Below are 17,234 nucleotides of genomic sequence, written 5' to 3'. Positions count from 1 at the left end.
ACGCCACTTGGAGGAAGCACTGAGAGTGGCAAGGGCACAGACTGTACTCTGGGTGGGGACTTCAGTGACACAAAACTAGATGGTAATATAAGTTGTGAGGAGGATGTAAGAAGGTTTTAAGGGGATTTGGATAGGCTAAGTGAGTAGGCAAGAACATGGTAGGTGGAATATAGTGTGAATAAGTGTGAAGCCATCCATTTAGAAAAAGCAGAAAGGCAGAGCATTTCTTAAGTGGTGAGAGTTAGGAAGTGCTGATGTCCAAAGGGACTCAGATGTCCTTGTTCATAAGTCACTGTGAAAGACAGCAAATAATTAGGAAAACACATGGTATGTTGGCCTTCATTGCAAGGGGATTTGAGTACAGAAGTAAAGATGTCTAGTTGCAGTTGTATAGAGCCTTGATGAGATCGCACCTGGAGTATTGTGTACGCTTTTAGTCTACTAATCGAAGGAAGAATACACTTACCATAGAGGGAGTGCAATAGAGTTTCACCAGACTAATCTCTGGGATGGAGGGATGTCTTAGGAGGAGAGATTGAGGAAACTGGGCCTGTATTCTCCAGAGTTTTGAAGAATGAAAGGTGATCATTAATTCTTAAAAAATTCTTACAGAGCATGACAGGGTAGATGTGGATAGGATGTTTTCCCTGCCTGGTGAGTCTAGAGCCAGAACTTAGTCTCAGAATAAGAGACAGGCCATTTAAGACTGAGATGAGGAGGAATTTCTTCGGATGGTCGCGAATCTTTGGAATTCTCTACCTCAGAGGGCTGTGGAAGCTAAATCACTGAGCATGTTCAAGACAGAAATCGATAGATTCCTGGATACAAATAACATCAAGGGATAGTAAAGAAAAATGGTGTAGAGGTAAATGATTAGCCATGATCTGTTTGAATGATGGAGAAGGTTCAACGGGTCAACTGGCCTACTACTATCCCTATTTCCTCTGTTTATCATCAATAATGGCTCAGTAGTACCACTACTGACCGAGTCCTAAAGGACACAGCTGCTGGACTGGGCCTGCAGCAGGAGGTGAGGGAACCAACAAGTGGGCATAACCAACTTGACCACGTCCTCACCAGTCTACCTGTCGCAGATACATATGTCCATGACAGTAATGACAGGAGTGACCACTGGATCCTTGTGCAGACGAAGTCCAGTCTCCACAATGAGGATACCCTCCATTCTGTTGTGTGCCACCATGCTAAATGGGATAGACTTCGAACAGATCTAGCAGCTCAAAACTGGGCATCCATGAGGCGCTGTGGGACATCAGCAGCTGCAGAATTGTATTCAACCACAATCTGCAGCCTCATGGCATGGCATATCCTCGACTCCACCATTCCCATCAAGCCAGGGGATCAACCCTAGCTCACTCCAGAAGGAAATGCCAGGATGCACCAGGCATACCTAAAAATGAGGTATCAACCAGGTGCAGCTACAACACAGGACTACTTGCAAGCCAAATGGCAGAAGCAACATGTGATAGACAGAGCTAAGCAATCCCACAACCAATGAATCAGACCTAAGCTCTGCAGTTCTGCCACAACCAGTTGTGAATGGTGGTGGACAATTAAACAATCAACTGGAGGAGGAGGTGCAACAAATATCCCATCCTCAATGATGGGGAAACCCAGCACTTCAGTGCAAAAGACAAGGCTGATGCATTTGCAACCGTCTTCAGCCAGAAGTGCTGAGTGGATGATCCATCTCGGCCAACTCCTGATGTCCCCAGCATCACAGATGCCAGCATCAGTAAATCCGATTCACTCCACGTGATATCAAGAAATGGCTGAAGACACTGGATACCGCAGAGGCTATGGGCCCTGACAACATTCCAGCGATAGTATTGAAGGCTTGTGCTCCAAAACTAGCCATGCTACAACACTGGCATGTAACATCAATGTGGAGAATTGCTCTGTCCACCAAAAGCAGGACAAATCCAAGCTGGCTAATTATCGCCCCATCAGTGTACTCTCAGTCATCAGTAAAATGATGGAAGGGGTCATCAAAAGTGCTATCAAGAGGCAGTTGCTCAGCAATAATCTGCTCACTGATGCTCAGTTTGGGTTCCGCCAGAACCACTCAGCTCCTGGCCTCATTATAACTTTAGTTCAAACATGGACAAAAGGGCTAAACTCAAGGGGTGAGGTGACAGTGACTGCTCTTGACATCAAGGCAGCATCTGACCGAGAAGCCCTAGGAAAACTAGAGTCAATAGGAAACGGGGGAAAACTTTCCACGGGTTGGGGTCATACCTAACACAAAGGAAGATGCGGTTGTTGGAGGCCAATCATCTCAGTACCCAGGATATCACTGCAGGGGTTCCTCAGGGTAGTCACCTAAGCCCAACCATCTTTAGCTGCTTCATCAATGACCTTCCCTCCATCATAAAGTCAGAAGTCTGGATGTTCACTAATGATTGCATACTGTTCAGTATCATTCATGATTCCTCAGATACTGAGGCAGTCCATGTCCATATGCAGCAATATCTGGACAAGATTCAGCCTTGGGCTGATAAGTGTCAAGGAACATTCGTGCCACAAATGTGCCAGACAATGAGCATCTCCAGCAAGAGAGAATAAAACTATCTCCCCTTGACATTCAATGTCATTGTCATTGCTGAATCCCGCTCTCACATATCCTGGGGGTTAACATTGACCAGAAGCTGAATTGGACTAACCAAATAAATACTCTGGCTACAAGAGCAGGTCAGAGGCAGGGAATTCTGTGGCGCCTAACTCACCTCCTGACTCCCTAAAGCCTGTCCACCATCTACAATTCCACAAGTCAGGAGTGTGATAGAATACACTCCACTTGCCAGAATGAGTGCAGCTCCAACACTCAAGAAGCTCAACACCATTCAGAATAACGCAGCCCACTTGACTGGTACCTCATCCACAAATATTCACTCCTGCCACCATCGATGGACAGTGGCAACAGTGTGTATCATCTACATGATGCACTGTAACAACAGGCTCCTTCAACAGCATCTTCCAAACCTGTAACCTCTATCACCTTGAAGGACAAGGGCAGCTGTTGTATGTGAATACCACCACCTGCAAGCTCCCCTCCAAGCTACATACTATCCTGACTTGGAACTATGTCACTGTTCCTTCACTGTTGCTGAGTCAAAATCATGGAACTCCGTTCCAAACAGCATTCTGGGTGCACCTACACCACATGAACCTCAGCAGTTCAAGATAATGACTCACCACCACCTTCTCAAGGGCAGTTAGGGATGGGCAATAAATGCTGGCCTAGCCAGTGACTCCCATATTCTGTGAAATAAACAATTAGGTGAAAATGACACCGAAAGTGTGCTCCTGAGAAACACCACAACACATTAATGTAGATAAGTCCATTAAAAAAATTACTCAAATGTTTTTGTGGGCTGGGCCGAGTACAAAGAGTTTGAACACATAATCAAAATATATGCCCAGTGGTATTTTGACAAACTGAAATAAAAAGTCAAAATTCAATCAACACAAAAATAAAAAATAAATTTAATACAGCCATTAATTTACCCTTGACCCCTCTATCCTTGCAAACTACCCACTCCCTTTTCCTCCCAAAGGTCTTTAAACATGCTGTCAATTTCTAAATTCATGCCCAACCATCCCAAATTCCACGTTTGAATTCCTCCAATCAGGTTTCTGTCCTGCCACAGTATCAAACCAGCTCTTATCAAAGTCACAAATGACACCTGATGTGACTGTGACAAAAGTAAACTATCCCTCCTTATCCTTTCAACCTGTCTGCAACCGTTGACATAGTAGAGCACACCATTCACTTCCACTCCTCTCCACTGTTGTCCAGCTGGATGGCACTGCATTCACTTGGATCCATTCTCATCTATCTGATTGTCGCCAGGGAATCACCATCACCGGTTTCTCCTCCCATTCCCGCAAGTTACCTCTGGTGTCGCTTAAGAATCTATCCTTGGTCCCCTCCTGTTTCTCATCTACACGCTGCCCCTGAGTGACATCATCCACAAACACAGCATCAACTTCCATATGTAAGTTTGATGGCACCCAGCTTTACCCAAATATCACCTCTCTCATTCCTTCATTGTCTTTAAATTGTTAGATTGTCCAACATCCAGTTCTGGATAAATAAAAATTTCCTCCAATTACTTATTGCCATTGTCTTTGGTCTCTGCATGAACACTGTTCCCTCACCAATACCATCCTTCTCCCTAATAACTATCTGAGGCTGAAACAGATTGTTTGCAAACTTGGTGTTGTATTTGACCTTGAGGTGAGCTTTCAACCACATACCTGCACCATCACTAAGACTGCCTATTTTCAGCTCCACAACATTGCCTAACTCTGCCCCAGCTTCAGCTCTTCCACTGCTGAAACCTTCATCCATGTATTTGTCACCTCCAGACTTCACTATTCCAACACACACCTGGCCAGCATCCCACATTACCCTATGTAAACTTGAGGTCATCCAAAATTCTGATGTCTGTCTTAACTTGGAACAATCTCAATTTTAAAATTCTCCTTCTTGTTTTCAAATCCCTCCAAGTTCTTGCCCGTCTCCATCTCTGTAGCCTTCTCCAGCCCCACAACACTGAGGTAGCTGTACTCCTTTAATTCCAGCCTTCTGAACATTTGCGATTTTAATCGTGCCTCCACTTGTTGGCTATGCCTATTGCTGTCAGGGCCCAATGCTCGGGAATTCCCACCTTAAACCTCTCAGTCACTCTACCTTTCTTCCTTCAAGATACTCTATAAATCTACTGCTTGACCATACTTTTGGTTATCAGTCCTAATATCTGCTTATGTGGCTCAGTGTCATATACTGTGTATTGTCATAACTATATATCTATATATATATATATATATATATATATATATATATACTGTCTTATAGCGCCTCTTTGAAGTGCCTTTGAACATTTTATTAATGGCATAATTTGTCATGGACAACAAGAGAGTTCGTTACCACTGGAAGAATCCTGCTGATTTGGGAACATTCTGAAAGGGAAGTGTAAAATGCTTTCACAACTTGAAATGTTACTATTAGATACTGTATTGTAATGTAGAGCTGTTTTTAGCACAGTGGTTCATCATAGGATTCTCCCCTGCAAAGAGAAGATTGACCATTACATTGACAATTATTGTCTAAGTGCTGACATGCATTACAGTATTTTTTCCATAGAAGAAAATGATATAATGCATTCAAAAATGTTGAAAAATGTTTTGGTAAACTCTCCTAGTTCAGTTTGTTGCTGGGATTTAAATGTTTAGACATCTCTGCCTGAAAACATCCCCTGCTTTTGAAAGTTTAAAAACAAACTAAACACCTGCTTTTCCTCCATCGACTGACAGGCATTTTTGTGAAATGAAGAAGACATCATCTGTTCTTTCAATTTCAGGCTTCGGAGATGGAAGCGAATGTTTTGATAGCTGCTGTTTTTATGAATGCTTGGCTGAACTCAAATGCTTGAGCACTCAGCTCTGTTGACACAGCTGTCTGGAGGAATGACTGGCAGTTGTATGTGGTTGTAATAACAAACTCTACCTTCAATTTGGTTTTCAGAGTACTGTACATGTTTGTTTGTTTACACTACTTAATGGAGAGGTTTTTTTTGCAGTATCAATAACAGACTTTTGAATAACAGTCTTAGCATATTAAATTTTTTACACCTGCATTTAAAATAACTCACATTGTTATTGCATGTTTTCTGAAGACTGTACATAATGGATACTGAGTGAGCGGCTATGGAGGATACATAAAGGCATGGTATACGGTGACATGGGGGTGGGTGGGGGCTCAGAGGATGAGGGGTGAGGTTTAGAGGGCCTTTAAACTATGCTGGGAACTTGGTTGTTATCGCCAAGAACAAAGGCAGGCCTTCGAACCAGCTCACCTTCACAGCTGCTTCATCAATGACCATCCTACCATCATAAGGTCAGAAGTAGGAAGGTTCACTGATGATTGCACAACATTCAGCCCATTTGTGACTCCTCAGATACTGAAGCAGTCCATGTCCAAAAGCAGCAAGACCTGGATAATATCCAGGCTTGGGCTGACAAGTGGCAAGTAACATTCACGCCACACAATTGCCAGGCGATGACCATCTCCAACAAAAGAGAATCTAACCATCGCCCCTTGATATATAATGGCATTACCATCACTGTATCCCCCGCTACCAATATCCTGGGAGTTACCACTGATCAGAAATTGAACTGTGCTTGCCACATAAATACTGTGGCTGCAAGGGTAGGTCAGCGGTTAGGAATCCTGTGGCGAGTACCTCATCCCCTGACTCCCAAAAGTCTGTCTCTCATCAATAAGGCACAGGTCAGGAGCGTGATGAAATATTCTCTACTTGCCTGGTTGAGTACAGCTCCAACAACACAAGAAGCTTGACATCATCCAGGACAAAGCAGCCCACTTGACTAACACCCCATCCACAAACATTCACTTCCTCCACCGCTGATGCACAGTGGCAGCAGTGTACCACCTACAAGATGCACTGCAGGAACTCACTAAGGCTCCTTAGGCAGCACCTTCCAAACCCATGACCACTACCAACTAGAAGGGTAAGGGCAGCAGATATGTGGGAACACCATCACCTGGAAGTTCCCCTCCAAGCCACTCACCATCCTGGCTTGGAAACATATCGTCATTCCTTCACTGTTGCTGGGTCAAAATCCTGGAACTCCTTTCCTAATAGCACTATGGGTATATCTTCAGCACATAGACTGCAGCGGTTCAAGAAGGCAGCTCACCACCAATTTTTCAAGGGCAATTAGGAATGGGTAATAAACACTGGCCTAGCCAGCGATGCCCACATCACATGAATGATACTTTTAAAAATTCTCAATCCTCACACAGTCCATCATGACTCACAAACTACAATGTAAACGTGAACCAGAAACCTGCATGAAAAAAGAAAAATCACAGGCAAAGTCACACATGGGTCAGATGTGCATCTGTGAAGCTGGAAAAGCATACAACTGACCTTTTCCTGTCCCTGCAGGAAAATCCGGGCTCATATGTATAACTTGGAGGTGATGATATTTCCATGCATCTCCTGTTATTCTCCTTCTTGGTGGTGGCGTTTGAGTGTGTCAGAAGTTTCCGAAGAAGCCTTAGAGACTTGCAGGAGACGGTGTCCTGCAAACACTGAACCAATGGTACACCTGTAGCGGAGGGCTACATATTTAAGGTAGTGGATGAGGTGCCAATCAAGCAGACAGCTTTGTTCTGGATGGTGTCAAGTATCTTGAGTACTATCGCAGCTGCGACCATCTAGGAAATTGATGAGTGCTCTTACATACCCCTGACCTATGCCCTGTAATTGATGGTGAAGCTTTGGCGGGTTGGATGAAAAGGCACTCTCTGATACCCAGCCTTTGATCTGCTCATCAGCCTTGGCATTTATGTGGCTGGTCCTACTGCATGTCAGTTGTGGCTCAGTTGGCAGAACTGTCGCCTCCGAGTCACATGTTATGATCCCCGTAGAGATTGATAGCTTTTAAAAAGAAATTTGAACTTACAGTGACTGAAAGATTTACACAAGATTTCAAGTTTTACTTTAACACACAAACTAAAGGCAATATTTTCTAAACCCCAATCAGTTGGCAACTTACACCCTAAATGACAGAAAAGTTTCTCCATTTAACTTCTAAAATGACCGAAATTCCCCCTCCATGGTTTTGTTTTATTCTGTCCTTCAAATGGACATTTCATTCTCCAGGAACCAGTCCAAAGCTATTCTCAGCTTCCAATGGCTTGCTTCCTTTTCCTGTCAGGTAACTAATCTCTGAACTGACTTTCATGGTGAGGGTTACCCTGGAAATTCCTTCCTCTAGCCAAAGCTAGGTGAATCTTTCAGCCTCATTTAAATCCTCACTAACTTGGTCTCTTCAATCAGAGTGTGGTGAACAATAGAGACTGGCTGCCTCTATCTCTTTGCTCTCTGCCCCTTGCAGACTAACCTGTCAGTGAGGTTTACGGATATCTTAAGAAAAACAACAGTAACCTGATAACAAAAAGGCTTGTTATGGACTTCTCCTTTCCCAAAATCATCTCCATGGCAACCTGAATCACATGGGTTTTACACCCAGGTAGAAATGCTAAGTGGCTATCCTTTGGACCCTCAAGTCACTGAAATTAAACAGACAATTTAAAGTATAATTATTTACAAAATCTGACATTCCTAACACCTCCTTATGAAAGTTGGAGACTATGGCCTAGACTTTTGTGGAGCCATGGAGACTGCGGACCTTTAAAAATTGTGGGTGAGACCCAGATCTAGAAACCCCGCCCACATTTGCAATGTCATAATTTGGCGGTAGGGGAGAGAGGGTAGGCTGTGACTCACACAAGGGGGTTACCTAAGCTCAGCAGGACTACTTGAACTCAGTTCTGAGTTCAAACAGATCCCATTTTCACTGAAATGAAGGCCTTACCCTGCAATGAGAGAGTTACGAATTTTTACCATATAAGTAAATTCTCCAGCAGGGCAAATAAGGTCTGTGGAACTGTCAAGCTGTCAAGTCATTTAACTAGCCTGCTCTTCAAAAATTAAAACGAAACATGCCACTGTTAGCAAAAAAAAGTTTGCAGTTTTAATAGATCTTTGTTGACATAACCCTAAGTGCTATCATTATAACATTGTTGCTGCTTGAGTGCTTTCCACAACCTATCACTATCACAGTGGGGGACTGCAAGTTCACAATCTGATTGACAACTCAAAGGTTATTAAAGGATTAGCTGTCTTTGACATGGGGTTAATACAAATGTGTTTTATATAGGATTAAATACTTGAGGGGATTTAAATGTATTGCATGGGCTTTCATGGCTTCGGTGATAGGCAAATTATTGGAAATAATTCTGAGGTTCAGGATAAACTGTCACTTAGAAGGCACAGATTGATCAAGGATAGTCAGCATGGTTTTGTTAGGGGAAGATCATATCTTACTAACAATAGAATTTTTTGAGGAAGTAACAGGGAGGACTGATGAGGGTAGTACAATGGGTGTTGTCTACATGGATTTCAGTAAGGCATTTGACAAGGTCCCACACGGCAGACTGGTCAGGAAAGTGAGATCTCATGGAACACAGGGGAAGGTGGCAGATTGGATCCAAAATTGGCTCAGTGACAGGAAACAAAGGATAATGGTCGATGGATGTTTTACCATTGGAAAATGATCTCCAGTGGTGTTCCACAGGGAAGTGTTGGTGCCCTTGCTGTTTGTTGTATATATTAATGATTTAGACTTAAATGTGGGAGGCATAATTGGAAAATTTGCAGATGACACAAAAATTGGCAGCATAGTTGATAGTGAAGAGGCTAGCTGTCGACTCCAGAAATGGTTTGGTTGGGTGGGCGGAGAAGTGGCAAATGGAATTCAATTCAGAAAAGTGGGAGGCAATGCATTTGGGGAGGGCAAACAAAGTAATGGAATACTCAATAAATGGGAAGTTATTGAGAGGGGCTGAGAAAGTGGGAGACCTTGGAATGCATATCCACAGGTCCTCGAAGGTGGCAGGATAGGTGGACAAGATGATCAGGAAAGCATATGGAATGCTTTCCTTTATTGGACAAGATAGTAAATACAAAAACAGGGATGTAATGATGGATAAAAGCAAAATACTGCAGATGCTAGAAATCTAGAACAAAGACAAAAATACCTGGAAAAACTCAGCAAATCTGACAGTTGATGTTTTGAGTCCGTATGACCCTTCATCAGAACTAAGAAATATAGAAATAAGATGAAATATAAGCTGGTAGAGGGGGGTGGGACAGGTAGAGCTCGATAGGAGACCAGTGATAGGTGGAGGCCAAAAAAGAGACTGCCAAAGATGTCATAGATAAAAGGACAAAGGGGTGTTGACAGTGGTGACATTATCTAAAGGATGTGCTAATGGGGACATTAAGGGTAGCAAGCAGGACAAGCTAATGGCAGATGGCCCAAGTGGGGATGGGGTGCAGGGAAGGGATCGAAATGAGTTAAAAGGTGGAGATGAAACAATAGATCGAAATAAATTCAAAAATAGGTGCGAAAAGAAAAATATATTTGTTAAAAAATTATAAATTATTGGAAAAAGGGGAATCGGAAAGGAGGTGGGGATGGAGGAGAGAGTTCATGATCTGAAATTGTTGAACTCAATATCAAGTCCAGAAGACTCTAAAGTGCCTAATCGGAAGATGAGGTGCTGTTCCTCCAGTTTATGTCGAGCTTCACTGGAACAATGCAGCAGGCCAAGGAGGACATGTGGGCATGAGAGCAGGGTGGAGGTTGAAATGGCAAGCGACAGGGAGGTCTGGGTCATGCTTGCAGACAGACGGAAGGTGTTCCACAAAGCGGTCACCCAGTCTGCGTTTGGTCTCTCCAGTGTAGAGGAGACCGCATTGGGAGCAGCGAATGCAGTAGACTAAATTGAGGGAAGTGCAAGTAATGCAAGTGAGGAGGGGGGCAAGTAAAGGTGCAGGTGTTGCACCTTCTGCGGTTGCATGGGAAGGTGCCGTGGGAGGGGGTTGAGGTGTAGTGGGTGATGGAGGAGTGAACGATCCCTGTGGAAAGCCGCCAGGGGGATGAAGGGAAGATGTGTTTGGTGATGGCAACATGCTGGAGTTGGTGGAGGATGATCCTTTGAATGCGGAGGCTGGTGGGGTGACAAATGAGGACAAGGGGGACCCTATCATAGTTCTGGGAGGGAGAGGAAGGGTGTGAGGGCGGATGCGCGGGAGATGGGCCGAACACGGTTGAGGGCCCTGTCAACGACCGTGGGTGGAAAACCTCGGTTAAGGAAGAAGGAAGACGTGTCAGAGGAACTGTTTTGGAAAGTGGCATCATCAGAACAGATGCGACGGAGGCGAAGGAACTAAGAGAATGGGATGGAGTCCTTACAGGAAGCGGGGTGTGCGGAGCTGTAGTCAAGGTAGCTGTGGGAGTCGGTAGGCTTGTAATGAATATTGGTGGACAGTCTATCACCAGAAATTGAGACAGAGAGGTCAATGTAATGGTGGAACTGTATAAAATACTGAGTTAGGCCACAGCTGGAATTTCGTGTATAGTTCTGGTCACCAGGTTACAGGAAGGACATAATTGCTCCGGAGAGAATGCAGCGGAGATTTACAAGAATGTTGCCTGGGCTTGAAAATTGCAGCTATTTGGAGAGATTGGATTGGCTAGGGCTGTTATCCTTAGAACAGAGGAGGTTAAGGGGTGACCTAATTGAGGTGTAATAAAATTATGAGTGACCTAGATAGGGTAGACAGTAAACACTTACTTCCCCAAGCTGAGGGGTCAATTGAGGGGGCACAGATTTAAGGTGATTGGTAGAAGGATTAGAGGGGACATAAGGAAAAACTTTTTCAATCAGAGGGGGGTGAACCTCTGGAACTCACTGCCTAAGTTGGTGGTTGAGGCTGAAACGCTCAACTCATTTAAAAGGCACCTGGATCTACATCTGAAGTGCTATAACCTGCAAGGCTATGGACCAGGTGCTGGAAAGTGGGATTGAAATGAGCAGCTTGTTTCTTTTTGGCTGGCACAGATACAATGAGCTGAATGGCCTCTCTCTGCACTGTAACTTTTCTGTGGTTCTTTGGAATCATTTTTGTTTTTAAATGACAATCTGAAACTTTCATGGTAACTTTAACTTAGAACAGCTTTGTTATTTCCAGACATTTTTTTAAATTAACTTCAAATTCTCAAACTGGTGGGATCTGAACTCACGTTCATTGGATTATTAGTTCAGACTTCTGAATTACTGACGCAGTAACATAACCATTACAATACAGTACCTTATGGTAGATGAGGATAGAGATAGCAGGCGCTAGAAATGGATGATGGAATGTAAACTGGTCAAAAGGCTTGCGTTAAAGGGGAATAAAAAAAACCTACAGCAATGCCTCAAAAAAGAACTAACTCAAACAGAAAATCTGAAGTAGAAGTGAGAATTATGAAAGATGAACTAAACTGTAATATTAGTGGTATGAGGTTGTGTTTACAAACACCGAGCAGTCAATGAGCTCACCAACAGCGCAGCACATATTGTGTTGAGGTGATGTAACACACTAAATTTATACGGTCACATTTTGTCAGTTTATGATTCTCTGTGGAAACTAACTGCACAAAGAAAGACGTGAATATTTTACAAATCCCTGCCGATTCTCTGTTGATGCGATAAAGAGAATGTGTACAATCTACTTAACTTCAGTTCAAGTAGCTAGAGGACTACAGAGAGGACTGGTAGAGAGAATGTAAGGCCGGTATTAATCCTTGAAAACATTAAGAGCAACAAAATCTCTGTTCAGATGAGAAAAAGAATGGCTTCAATCATGCAACAGGAAAGGAATAGAGTGGTGAGCAGCTAATCACCCACAGATTAATGTGCTGCCCAATTCTACACACTAAAACAAGAAAGCTGGAAATGCCAGCAAGTATTTTGTGTGACACAAATGAGAACAATGATATGCAATAGTCTGAGATTAAGCCAGTCTGTGGGAACCTTGGTGTCACATTTAATTCTGAGATGAGCTTCCAACCACACATTCATGCCATTACTAAGGCCGCTTATTTCCACTCCATTACATTACCTGACTTCACCCGTGCCTTGGTTCTTCTGCTGCTGAAAGTCTCACTTTGTTACCCATAAATTTGAGGTCATCCAAAATTCTACCATCTGTGTCCTTACTCATGCCAAGACCCATTCACCCATTAGGCCTTTGCTCTGACTTACATTGGCTCCTGGTCAAGATTTGATTTTAAAATTCTTGGTTTCAAGTCCCTCCATGACCTCACCCCTCCTTATTTTTGTTACCTCCTCTAACCCCATCAACATTTGTGCTCATCTATTTCTTGCATCTTAAACATTCCCAATTTTAATTGGTCCACGATTGGTAGCCATGCCTTTGGCTGCCAAGGTACTAAATTCTGAAATTGTCTCCCTAAATACTCCTGCATCTTTATCTTTCTTTCCTCCTTTAAGATGCGCCTTCAAATCTACCTCTTTGATCATGCTTTTGTTCATCTTCCCTAATATCTTCTTACGTGGCTTGATGTCAAATTTTGCTTCATAATGTTCCTATGAAGCACCTTGGGTTGTCTTATGGTAAAGGTGCTATATAAATACAAGTTGTTGTTGCACATTTATAAATGTCTTGGATGAAGGAATAGAGCTAGATATTTGTTTGTTAACAACAATAAATTATGTGGCATGGTAAATAGTGTAGGTGAAAGCAGGATGTTGCAAAGGAACATGAATAGACTAAGTGCGTGGGCAAAACTGGCAGATGGAGTTCAGGATGGAAAATTTTGAAGTCATCCATTTTGGATCTAAGAAAGAAAGACTGAATATTTTCTAAATGGTGAAATGTTAGGAGTTTTGGATGAGCAGAGAGATTTAGGGATTTAAGTACAGAAATAGCTAAAAGCTACTGGACAGATACAAAGATAATTTAAAAGTCTAATGTAATGTTGGGCTTTATTTCAAGAAGGCTGGAATGCAAAGGGGTGGAAGTTATGTTACAGTTGTGTTAGGCCCCATCTGGACTACTACATTGAGGACACTGCATCTCAGGAAGGATTTTAGATTTGGAGAGGGTGTAGCACAGATTCACCTGAATGTTACATGGGTAAAAAGGATAAATTATGAGGGCATGTTTCATAGGCTAGGCATCTATTTCTTGAATATCGAAGATTAGTGAGATCTAATTGAGTGTTTCAGATAATCGAAGGATTTGATAGTCCAGAGAGAGAAATATTTTTCCTCATGTGAACGAATTCAATAAAATATGGTATATCTTTAAAATTAGATCTTAGTCATCAGTGGTGATGTTAGAAAGCATTTCATCACACACAGTATGTGGTAAATCTGCAATTCTTCCCCCAATAAGTTTTTGCAGCCAGGCAATTGAAAATTTCAAACCTGAGATTGATAGGTTTTTGTTAGGCATTGGTATTAAGGGTTGTGGAAACAAGTTGAGTAGGTAAAATTAAGATACAGATCAGTCTAATTGAATGGCAGAACAGACCCGAGGGGCTGAATGGCCTACTCTTGTTCCTATATTCCTTAAATGCATAGACATTTAAAATGAACAGAACAGAATATTGTGGAAAATATAATCATAATGTAATGCTAAGCCCACAGAAACCAACACAAACCATATGCACAACTCACTAATAATTGAAAGATATAGAAAAGTGATAAACATTGCATAAATGCTAAGTAGGCATCAGTGAATCAATACATTCAGAACATTGAGCACAGAATAAATAATTAATAGAGCATCAGATATTACCAATAAATTAAGAAAGCAACCAACAGCAGTGTGCTAAGAACTTCACAAGGTAATGGGAACACCAATAAATCAAGTAAAAGATTGGCACAAATCAACAAATTAAAGCAGCAGTGCGTACACTGAAAAATGAAGAGAGCAGCAGGCACAAACAAACCAATAAATTACTGGAGCTGCAAATACCAGTGAATTAATATATTTATAGAGCAGTAAACAATCCAATAAATCAGTTAAGATCAGTAATTTTAGTTACCGAAAACAAAAAGAGCAGTCAGTTATTTTTTGAGAAAGTATTTTCAGCAATTTGATTACTTCATCAACAAACCTTCACTGAAAGTTAGCATAGAAAAATTGAATTGAGATTGTGGTGTCAGGAATTTTCAATGGGAAAGTAAAAAAAAGAGTAAAAGGGTTACAGCAAGAAGCCAGGTCTGTAGACAGGAACTGTGTGCTGACGTTTTACATATATATTTTACAAATGCTATCCCCTGCATGAGGTTCAGTCTCCATTTTAAATATATACATTTCTAAAAAGAGCGAGGAGAGCAGCCAAGTGAGGACTGACCGAGTTCTGAGAAAAATCAAAACCTGGTGTCTCAGGGAAACAGGTAAGTGATTGGTTGGTGAATATATTGCTAGCTTATCTTTCAAAACTCAGGTAATTGATTAACAACTGTAAGGTTTAATTGGTATTGGTAAACTTTACTAGCAGTAATAAAGTTTATTGGAAGTAGTAAGGTTTATTAATTATAAATTAAGAAATTAAATTAATGAACACATAATAAAGATGGAAGGGCAGGTGATTTGTTTGAGACTACAGGATGTGAGAACTCCTGGACACCAGTTTGATCCAGAGCAAACATGTCTGTAGTAAGTCTGCGTTTTGAGGCGCTTCGGCTAAGAGTGATTGAGCTGATGGCCAAGCTGCAGACATTGTGATGCACCAGTGGGGGCAGTTACCTGGACACTTTGTTCCAGGAGGCCATCACACCCATTAGGATCAGGTCTTCTGATTTGGTCAGTGGTCAGGGACAACAGGGTGTGACTGTGAGTAAGGCATGTATGGGAGCCCAGATGGTGGAAGCGGAAAAGCTCAGCCTTTGCAATTATCCAACAGGTTCCAGGTTCTTGCAGCCTGTATGGATGAAAGCAGTGGCTGCAGGGTGAATGAGCAAGCTGACCATGGCACCATTGTTCAGGAAGCCATTCAAGCAGGGGGCATTAATAAGAATGTAGTGGTAGTAGGGGACAGTATAGTCCGGGGGGATAGATGCAATTCTCTTCAGCCATGATCAAGAGTCCAGGCAGTTGTGTTGCCTGCCTGATGCCAGGGCTCGGGATTTCTGCTTTGGGCTGGGGAGGAGCTTGCAGTGAGAGGGAGAGGATCCCGTGGTCGTGGTTCACATGGGCACCAATAACACTGGTAGCGGTCGTGGTTCACATAGGCACCAATAACACTGGTAGAGGTCGTGGTTCACATGGGCACCAATAACACCGGTAGCGGTCGTGGTTCACATGGGCACCAATAACACCGGTAGCGCTCGTGGTTCACATGGGCACCAATAACACCGGTAGCGGTCGTGGTTCACATGGGCACCAATAACATTGGTAGCGGTCGTGGTTCACATGGGCACCAATAACACTGGTAGCGGTCGTGGTTCACATGGGCACCAATACACACTGGTAGCGGTCGTGGTTCACATGGGCACCAATAACACTGGTAGCGGTCGTGGTTCACATGGGCACCAATAACACTGGTAGCGGTCGTGGTTCACATAGGCACCAATAACACTGGTAGCGGTCGTGGTTCACATGGGCACCAATAACACTGGTAGCGGTCGTGGTTCACATGGGCACCAATAACACTGGTAGCGGTCGTGGTTCACATGGGCACCAATAACACTGGTAGCGGTCGTGGTTCACATGGGCACCAATAACACTGGTAGCGGTCGTGGTTCACATAGGCACCAATAACACTGGTAGCGGTCGTGGTTCACATGGGCACCAATAACACTGGTAGCGGTCGTGGTTCACATGGGCACCAATAACACTGGTAGCGGTCGTGGTTCACATAGGCACCAATAACACTGGTAGCGGTCGTGGTTCACATAGGCACCAATAACACTGGTAGCGGTCGTGGTTCACATAGGCACCAATAACACTGGTAGCGGTCGTGGTTCACATAGGCACCAATAACACTGGTAGCGGTCGTGGTTCACATAGGCACCAATAACACTGGTAGCGGTCGTGGTTCACATGGGCACCAATAACACTGGTAGCGGTCGTGGTTCACATGGGCACCAATAACACTGGCAGCGGTTGTGGTTCACATAGGCACCAATAACACTGGTAGCGGTCGTGGTTCACATGGGCACCAATAACACTGGTAGAGGTCGTGGTTCACATAGGCACCAATAACACTGGTAGCGGTCGTGGTTCACATAGGCACCAATAACACTGGTAGCGGTCGTGGTTCACATGGGCACCAATAACACTGGTAGCGGTCGTGGTTCACATGGGCACCAATAACACTGGTAGTGGTCGTGGTTCACATAGGCACCAATAACACTGGTAGAAGTAGGAATGAAGTTTTGCTGAGGGAATATGAGCAGCTAGGGCTAAATTAAAAAGTAGAACCTCAAAGATAATAATCTCCGGATTACTACCTGAGCCACAAGCAAATTAGAGGAGGGTAAATCAGATTAGGGAGTTAAATGTGTGGCCTAAAGATTGGCGTGGGAGAAACGGGTTTTGATTCATTGGGCACTAGCATCGGTACTGGGGAAAGTGGGAGCTGTACCGTTGGGGTGGTCTTCACCTGAATCGTGGCTGGGACAAGTGTTCTGGCAAGTCGTATAACTAGAGTGGTAGACAAGGCTTTAAACTAAATAGTCAGAGCAAGGGATCATGTTTGGGAAGATGTGATAAATTAAACAGAGAAGGGAAGGCAAGAGAGCAAGGTAG

At 43.3% G+C, this 17,234-nt stretch overlaps 1 protein-coding gene across 1 annotated transcript in view; it reads right to left on the bottom strand.

Moving 5' to 3' along the window:
- The window catches only part of chn2 (chimerin 2), a 383,216-nt gene that overhangs the window by 143,454 nt on the left and 222,528 nt on the right, over positions 1–17,234 (bottom strand). The window lies entirely within an intron of this gene.

Source organism: Carcharodon carcharias, chromosome 3 (assembly GCF_017639515.1).
Source record: "Carcharodon carcharias isolate sCarCar2 chromosome 3, sCarCar2.pri, whole genome shotgun sequence".
Lineage (NCBI taxonomy): Eukaryota > Metazoa > Chordata > Chondrichthyes > Lamniformes > Lamnidae > Carcharodon > Carcharodon carcharias.
This window is presented reverse-complemented; position numbering and strand designations above follow the sequence as displayed.